An 8,762-nucleotide genomic window follows, 5' to 3' on the forward strand; every position below is an offset into this window, starting at 1 on the left:
GTAGACACAATTAAATTAAAGCTCTCTAGGTGGAGAGATTATCCTGGAATACCTGGGTGGGGCCAATTCAATCACAAGTGTCCTTATAAAAGGGATTCAGGAGAGTCAGAGTCAGAGGAGAAAAAACAATTGGAGCAGAGTTAGGAAGACATTTCAAACGTGAAAGAAAGGACTACAAACAAAGAATGCAGGTAGTCTCTAGAGACTCGAAAAGGTAAGGAGCAGATTCTTTTCTAGAACCTTCAGAAACAGTGCAATGCTTCATTGTAATTCCCTAAAATCCTTTGGACTGCTGACTTCCAGAACTGGAAGATAGTACATTTGTGTTGTTTTAAGCTATTGGATTTGTCCTTTGCAATTTGTCACAGCTGTGGTAGGAAATTAATGCCAATTAGTTTTCTATATTAAATGAGAGTGGAGTCTCTGGAGCTACACTTTTTGTGCTTGAATCCACATTCCTGTGTGAAATTCAGATTTAATTTCTTTGTTTCTCAGTTTCTTCATCTGTAAAATGAAAATAGTAATAATACTTCAGGAGGCTGAGGCAATGGACTAAATAAATTATATATGTAAACCACTTAAAATATGAGCCTGGAATAAGGCAACTATGTTTGAACAACAATAAAAAATAAATCCATTACTTATTTATAGGAGCAGTTGGTATATCTTGCAGCTTATTCATTTTATGCAGCGGCCGGTAGCTCAGCTGGCAAATGAATACCAGCTTGCTCGATTGGCAAGGTGATTTTCTGTTCACAGAAACCAATGGAAATATGTGTCCTCGTACTCTGTTATTCTCCTGTTATGTTCGGATAGTTCATGGCCTATTTCCTGCCATAAAGCAGGACAAGTTCACTTCAAATTATCTTGAGGCAAGCGAATTATGTTCAAGATTCCAAAATTAAGTCAATAGAGTGGAAGTGCAATAAAAGGCAAATTAGAACAAAATATAAAGTCAGAGTCACAAGAGAGAGAGATGTCAAAATTGAGCAGCATTGAAAATAACAAGTTTTGTTGCCAGATTCAAGGTTCAATTAAGGAAGTTTGACAAAGAAGTAGGGAAGGCATGGTAGGGGTTGCAAATATTGGAAAGTCTGAACAAATTTCCCCAAACCATGTTTCGTGGCCATGGAATTTCCCTAATCTGCCTGTAGTTCAGAAATCTTCCAGAGAACCAAGAATCTCTTTCCAATAGTCAACTAGCCATCTCTCCGTATCTCCTCTCCATATTCCTTATCTCGCTTGATTAATTATACTAACATTCCACTCAGAAACTGGGAGCTATCACCAACCTCTCCCTCATAACTGTCCAATTTGCCAAGTCCCATAAATTCCACATGCCAAGTAAATCTCAGCTGCCTTCTATCTCCTCTCCCATGGTTTCAACAGTAATAATTTCCCACCAGCCTTCTAAATCATATGTCTGCCTCTATTCTCACCACATTCTGAGAATCCTACACATTCTGCCTAAGTTTTCTTTATAAAAATGTATTTGTTTATGCCATTTCTCTATTAAAAATATTTAATAGATCCTTAGCAACACTTCTGAGCAAGGACTTCAGTGTTCCAGCTCTGTCTCCTTTTCCACCCCCACATCTCTCAGTTGCTAATTCCTGGGTGGATGGGCTCTGTAAAGTACCTCTTGATCTTACTCAGACATACTATTCCCTCTCATTCTTTCATAGTTTTGCATTTACTCTCACTTTCTCTAAATGCTCCTCGTCCGTTATTCATCAAGCAGGTTCTCATTCATCTTCGCAGCTTTGCTCAAATGTTGCCACCTTTGCTAATCATGCAAATCCTTTACTGCAAAATGTTTGCTTGTGTGTATGTGTGTGGTGTGTATTAATAGCAGGTGCAAATGTCAGTAAGTGTGCAAGAAACATAACTTTTAAAAAATGTATTGGGGTTACATTGGTTAATAAAACTATATACTTTTTGGGGTGCATTTCTACAACACATCACCTATATATTGCATTGTGTGTTCGCTACCCCAAGTCTCATTCTATCGCTATTTATCCCCCATTTTCCCTCCTCTACCTACCTCCGCCCTCTTTTTCTCTCCTAATCACCATACTGTTGTCTGTGTCTATGACATGTTTTGCTGTTTTTGTTGTTGTTTGATTTAGGGTGGTTTTTTTTCATTTTTGCTTAATTGTTTCACATTTTTCACCCAACCTTCAAATTTCCTTCCCTCTGAGAGCTGTTAGTCTGTTCTCTGTATCTATTCATCTGTTTATATTTTGTTTGTTTATTTTGTTCATTAGATTTCACATATAAGTGAAATCATATGGTATTTGTCTTTCTCTGACTGGCTTATTTTACTTAGCATAATGTTCTCCAGGTCTATCCATACTGCCTCAAAGGGTAAAATTTTCTTTTTTCTTTCTTTCTTTTTTTTTTTTACAACCAAGTAGTTTTATATTGTGTAAATGTCCCATAGTTGTTTTATCCACTCATCTACTGATGGACACCTGGGCTGTTTCCATAACTTGATGATTGCATACAATGCTACAATGAACATAGGGGTGCTTATGGTCTTTCAACTTAGTAAAACAACTTTTTTTATAATACAGATTAATTTTATGTTGGAACTCATTTTGTCAGTAAAGCAGAAATTTGTTTAAGTCAATTTAGGCTTACTGCTCCTTCCCCAGGGTTGGGTCTAAGTTTTAGTAGAGTTTAAGAATTCCAAATACTTACCAGGCAGGGAAATCTCATCTTTATTCTATCCATGCATTGATCCATGTGGCTTTAGTAATGAGGCTATGCAGCTCAGTACTGATGTTGCTACTCCTATGGCCCCTTTAAGTGCATAGGTGCTATTTGCTATTATTATGATATTCCCATGACATGTTAGAATCTCAGAAATTGCTTCAGTGTTTTTAACAGTTTCTGGATTTACAGGTCAATCCTTCCAGGATGTTAACCAAAGGCATGAAGTGCACATTTGATCTCTCCGTCCAGTTCTCATGTCCCTCCCAACTTTTTTTCTTACAATGTCTTTTCCATCACTCTTTCCTCCTGTTGGGAAAGTTGGTGGGAAAGGAGTCATTTTTCATTCATGTATCTTTATGTCTCAAATCCTCTTTATTTCCTCAAGACATTGAATATCTGAAAACCAAACTCATCAACAAACTCAAACATGTTCTTTTCCTGAAAATGATAATTATTTTTGTTGTTGCTGTTGTCATTGTGTTTCTGTTAGGACACTTCCATCCTGTGAATGATGAACACCAAAAATGTATCTGCTCAAGTCAGGAGGAAGTGAGAGAATAAATCCAGGTGGGCAAGGGCAATATCATTAGTATCTTCACAACATTGTTAGGACCCACATCAAAAATAGCACCTAAGGTAGAGACCACTGGTAGGTCCAAAGCTGGTCATTTCTTCTAGGGCGGCTATAGGTCAAACTGTGAAGTGCAAGAACTTGTCTTCAGACAACACACTTCTTCTATCATCTCAACAGCACTCTCTTATTTTCCTTTGCCCATTTCCTCCTGAATCCACTAAAATATGCTTTCAAGAAAGGCTTATCTACCAGTTATTTACCATTAAATATAAAAACTTTAATAGTAAATTCACAACAGTTGTTTTTGCACGTGAATCTCCTTTGCAGAAAGTCATGGTCATAGGCTAACATGAGGCAGAGGCAGGGAGTTATTTATGGCAAAACATATACCTTAATTCTGAAGGAAAAAAAATAAAACCTTTTCCTTTTGTCCATGGTGCTTAAAAGGGGCAGTCCAAGAGCTAGTTCAGAAAACAGACATGCGTGAGACTACGCCAACCACAAATGTTGCTGTCTGCTTGTAGGCAATCAGAAATCATAATTTCTAGTAATTCTTTGACTAACTTGTTACCCACTTGTGCCAGGGGTTGTTGCAGATTTAGTTACTCATCGTAATTTGCAATGATAATTCTGTGGGCCTTTTCCAACTGCCTGAATGACCTGCTGCCAGGCTTGATTTACATAGATACAAAAGATAATATCATTTTTATTGTTACCATCTGAGTGTTTATGCATAAAGATTCTTTTTTATATTATTTTAGGCAATGAAACATTAAACATATCAAAAGAATTTTAACTACATTGGAAATATTAAACTGAAAATTATCAATTTTGGGATAAAATAATGTGCCTAAAATATGACTGTAGGTAATATCCAAGCTTAGGAAAAATATTACTTTCATAGAACAGAAACCAAATATTAGCATTCATATATACATATATATATTTCTAGTCCTTTATTAAAGTTGCTAAATGTTAAATATTTTCAAATGGAGAAAGTCTATATATAATATACACCAGTGAAACACATGAATCTGAAAGTTTTTATTGTCATTCCCAAATATAGAAGCCAAGGGCAACTTTTTGGTTCATGCATAAGGCCAAGAACAAAACCTTGAAGTAGACCCAAACCATCTGAATGTTTAAATATCCTTGTTTTTCCAGCTGTGCATTTTAGAAAGCCTAGAGATATCTTACAGTTCACATTTTACAAATTTCACTGAAAGGATAAAAAACTTTCATGACAGAAAGCTATATTTGGTAAATATAAATGTAAATGAAACCATAAGGTACACTTTAGTGTTTAGCTAAAGGGGACACTTTATGTGTTTACCAAATTTATTTATATCCTCATTTGACTTGCCTTAAATGGCTTCCAGTTCTATTTGCCTCCTTTATTCAGGTTTGGTCCATTTCTTGTCTACCTCAGGAGGTGCTTGATTCAAAACGAGGATGCGTACTCTTGTTTTCATACAGCTTTCACACTTAAGAAAACTATTAACTTCCTCTACTTGCCACCTTTAACAGAGAAATTCTAATCATTTTTATCAGACAAATTATGAGTAGATTCCATTTCATTCAGAAGACTCGTTACCTGAAATAAAAACAGTTTGAATTATTCCGGTTGTTTTCCTTCATTTTTGGACATAAGTGAGCAGGCAGAGAGATTATACTTACCCCAGAGTGATGCAAAGTTATTAAAATGTGTATGAAATGCCAGGGCCCTCACTCAGTGCAGTTTCCAAAATTGTGAAAGTCCATTACTTGGAAGACACCGAGAACAAACACAGATAAGTAAATGCTGGATCTAAAGTTTCGTAAGAGTTGAGATTAGCGTTTTCTGGATGGGTGCTTGGTTTCATAGTTAAAATCCCATTATAAAATCAGTTTTATAATTTTTTTCATGAGAAAATTCAAGGAAACTATTGTGTGATACAATATTTTGTCCACTAGATGGTTCTCACATTCATATTTTTCAAAATAAGATACCTATTTTTCTGTATTCATTCTGGTAGACCTCACGAAGCTACATGCTTGAATTTGCTTGAATTAAGAACAATACCTAATCAATAGGTACTCTTCAAATTACCAAGGTCACATGAGACTGAGGAGCTGTTCTAACTGCAATTAAGGATAAATTTAATAACAAATATATGCAATGTGGGAGCCTGGATTCACTCCTGAACAGAAATAAAGAAATTAGTGAAACAACTGTTAAACTCTGAATGTCTGGATTTTAGTCGGTAGTATTATATGGATATTAATTTCCTAATTTTGATAATTGTACCATATTATGTAAGGTATCATCATTATTGAAAGCAGAGTGAAGAATATTTTTAAAACCTACTATGTTTGTAGGATTTTTTGTAAATCTACAACTTTTAAAAATAAAAATTTTTGCCCTGACTGCTGTAGCTCAGTTGGTTGGACATCATCCCAAAAAGCAAAGCTTGCTGGTTTGATTCCCAGTCAGAGTACGTGCCTGGGTTGCAGCTTTGGTACCCAGTCAGGTACATACAAGAGGCAACTGATGGTGTTTCTCACACTGATGTTCCTCTCCCTCTCTTTCCCCACCCCTTCCCCTCTCTCTAAAATTAAAAAGTAAGATCTTTAAAAATAATTCAAAGTTTTTAAAAGTCAATGTTACAGAGCTGAAGTGAATAATAAATTAGAAAAAATAATTATCAAGAGCACTAAGAGTATAGTTAATGAAAAATAGAAAAGGCTCAATAAGTAAGATGCTAGAAAATGTTTAGAGTATGTTTTATAAATCATGAAAAACATGATAATTTAAAAAATTAAGTTATGACCCTAGTAAAGATTAAGAACTGTTGGTTGATCCAACAAAACAAAAATAATTAATTGATGAAAATAAAATAATATGAATGTGCTTAACAAAGATTTTTTATCATATAACTTTCTAATTTTAGTCTTTTTCATTTTCAATTTGAATTATTATTCAATTAGTACAGATATCTGATTGTTCCATAAAATACACATGAATAGTATGATTTCTGAACTTGTGATTATCTGCAAATTAATTATTCTTATCTTTGTAAGTAAATGGCTGAATTAATTTACAATCATCAGGTCAAAATATATTCTCCCCAAATTTGTGAGATTCTCAGTAGTTATCGATTTTATTATTCCTCCGTTAGAAACTTTTAGAGTTCTATCTTTGTCATAAAACTTAAAAAATATTACCGGAATATATCTCAGTATATACCTATTATTAATATTATTATTAGCTATATAATACTAATAATGGAAAGTTTAATCTCCAGATATATACTTTTATTCAACACACAGAAATATCATTTCATAAAGTACTTTGGTTGCTTATGTTTTAATTGCTCTGGTTTATTCTTTGAAAACAATTATTCATATCCGGGATAATATTGTCTATCCTTGACATCTAATAATGCATAACCCTCCCTTTCTTTCTTGCTTCCTCCCCGTCTCCCTTCCTCTTTCCTTCCCTTCCTCCCTCTCTTTCTTTTTTCTTTCTTCCTTTTTCTTCCTTTCTTCTTTCTCTTCTTTTTCTTCTTCTTCCTCCTCTTCCTCTTCCTCTTCTTCCTCCTCCTCCCCCTCCTCCTCTTCTTCCTCCCTTTGGATTGAATGTCTATATTATTTTATAACTTTTCTCTAATTTATTACTGAATTAGATTTTTTCAGTTATTTTACTATATTAGATGTAGATTTTAATTTGGCTATTGCATTTTAACTATTGTATTACATTTTAACTTTGCATATCACAATTGCCCCTAAATACTATACTATCTGAGGTTACCAAACTTACATATTTCCTATATTGTTTTATCCTTTCTCAGTAATAGTTTCTAGATTATTTTGAAGATTGCAACTACCTATACATAACAGAACTGGGGTAGATATAGATACTTTAATAAAAATATCAATAAACAGCAAAACTGTCAAAAGTTAGCAAAGATGGATAGAAGTTTCAAACTGTGCCACACGAGAATAAACAAAGGTATAAAAAGATTTAACAATGAAAGAAAAAAATCTGTTCATTATCTTGACTGTGGTCCTGGGTACATGGATATACACAGGTAACAAAAATGGTATAAAACAGGTTCCAAGATCACTGCAGGGAAGCTGGAAGCTCCACCTACTTGCTCCCAGCATGGACTGGTCTTGCAGCTAAACTACAGAGCAATAAACTGGAATATCTAGCTGAGTGTGAGTGAGAGCAGGTGTGAGTGAGCATGTGCACAGATGAGTGTGTATGTGAGTGTGCGAGTGCCTGCCTGCCTGTGAGAGCCCTTGGAGGCAGGCCACCTGGGCTCTCCTGGTGGAGTCTCTGCTACTGCCACTGCCACTATGTCAGCTGCCGCCTAGCCTGGCACATCTGGCTACCCAGATTTGGATCCAGAACCAGTTTGAGGAAATTACAATATTCCCCTTAGGAAGAAGCCACTAGAGTGGCTGTGCCTTCACACCCGGACTCATCTCTGTGCCTTCAACCCCAGGCGAGGCTGCTGACCCTGCTGCCACCGGGAGCCAGGGTCTGGGATTGCAGTACTTACCAGGGAGGGGGCTGTCACCTCCTCAACCTCCCCGCGCTCCTGGAACTGTTAATGGGACAGAATCTGACTGAAGAGACTGCAGTTTGGCTGAGGAGCCTGGATCACCCGGGGCGGGCAGTGGCAGTGGTGGTGGCACCGGTTGCAGAGACCGACCGCGGTGGGAGTGCAGGGGTGGGTGGCCAAGGCTGGGACTCACTGATGGGAGTGGCATGAGTGCCCCCTGCCATTTGGTGTCATAGTTTTGCTGCCGGACTCTTCGCTACCTTTCTACACTCCATCAGGATGATATAAGACTCGGAAGAAGATGATGTATACGATATAATCTATTGGTTTGGGAGAGAGGGGAGATGTATGTGTGAGAAAGAAGTTTCTACATGTGCCCCAACTGGGGATCCAACCCACACCTAGAAGTCCTCTGGAGGCAGAGGCAGGTGTGGTGGAGGCTGAGCCCTTTAGTCAGCCAGACAGGGAAAAGTTCCCACCAATGGATGGCCAGTAAAAATCAGGACCCAAGTACAACAGGAGAGTCCACCTAATCTAACAATGAACATTTCTAGGGCATCCGGATCAAGGAGTCTGCAGGTGGGGCCTCTCTGCTCTGGGGAGAGGTGAAAACCGCTAAAGACAAACACACCATCTATTCTTTCTTCCTTTCTCCCTCCCTCCCTCCCTCCCTCCCTCCCTCCCTCCCTCCCTCCCTCCCTCCCTCCCTTCCTTCCTTCCTTCCTTCCTTCCTTCCTTCCTTCCTTCCTTCCAGGGCAAAGCACAGGCTTTGTCTTTGGAGAGAGGTTGCGGGGTTGGGGGGCCTGGGTGTACCTGAGCTCCACAGCAGACATCTTTCTTGAGTAGAGCCAGCCCCTCTTAGGGGCAAATCAGTTACTTTACCCTGTGGGACACTGCCCCCCCTGACCCTCTGGCATTGC

Source organism: Artibeus jamaicensis, unplaced genomic scaffold, assembly GCF_021234435.1.
Source record: "Artibeus jamaicensis isolate MK-2021 breed Jamaican fruit bat unplaced genomic scaffold, CSHL_Jam_final contig_3114, whole genome shotgun sequence".
Lineage (NCBI taxonomy): Eukaryota > Metazoa > Chordata > Mammalia > Chiroptera > Phyllostomidae > Artibeus > Artibeus jamaicensis.